The following is a 557-nucleotide window of genomic DNA, read 5'->3' on the forward strand; positions in this document are numbered from 1 at the left end:
AATCTACTCGCCGGTATAAACGTAGCCCAGGCCACGGACTGTGTGAGTGACGGCAGCACACGCAGTCGACGAGATCCTGAAGTACTCAGTCTGCGGGGCGTCGGCGGGAACACACTCGTTGGCCCTCTCAAGCCGTACCATCAGATGCTGGGCGTGAGAGCCGAGGGCCGTGAAAGCCAGCGCCCAGGCAAATAGCCATGCGCGATAACCCATTTTAGAAGGTGCTGTCTGTGGGGAAATTCATGTCCTTGCTTACAATGATAATGGTAGCAATGTGAAAAAGGGAGAATTAATATGAGATTAATAAATTTGAAAGGTTTTCAGAACAATAATAAGCTTAATAATGAAAGCTAAATAAAATAAGCAGTCTTCTTTCCTTAATATAAAAAGAATATCAGGATTATTTTTTCGAATTAGTTTTAGTCCTAGTGACACGCACTGCATTATATAGTAATTTCGTAATCCAGTTATCTGTTGAATTAAATACAAATATAACAACCTTAAGATGTATATGTTGATTCACAGCAGCAAGTGATGACTAAGTGAGCGGCTGCAGC

The sequence above is a fragment of the Penaeus monodon genome, chromosome 25 (assembly GCF_015228065.2).
Source record: "Penaeus monodon isolate SGIC_2016 chromosome 25, NSTDA_Pmon_1, whole genome shotgun sequence".
Lineage (NCBI taxonomy): Eukaryota > Metazoa > Arthropoda > Malacostraca > Decapoda > Penaeidae > Penaeus > Penaeus monodon.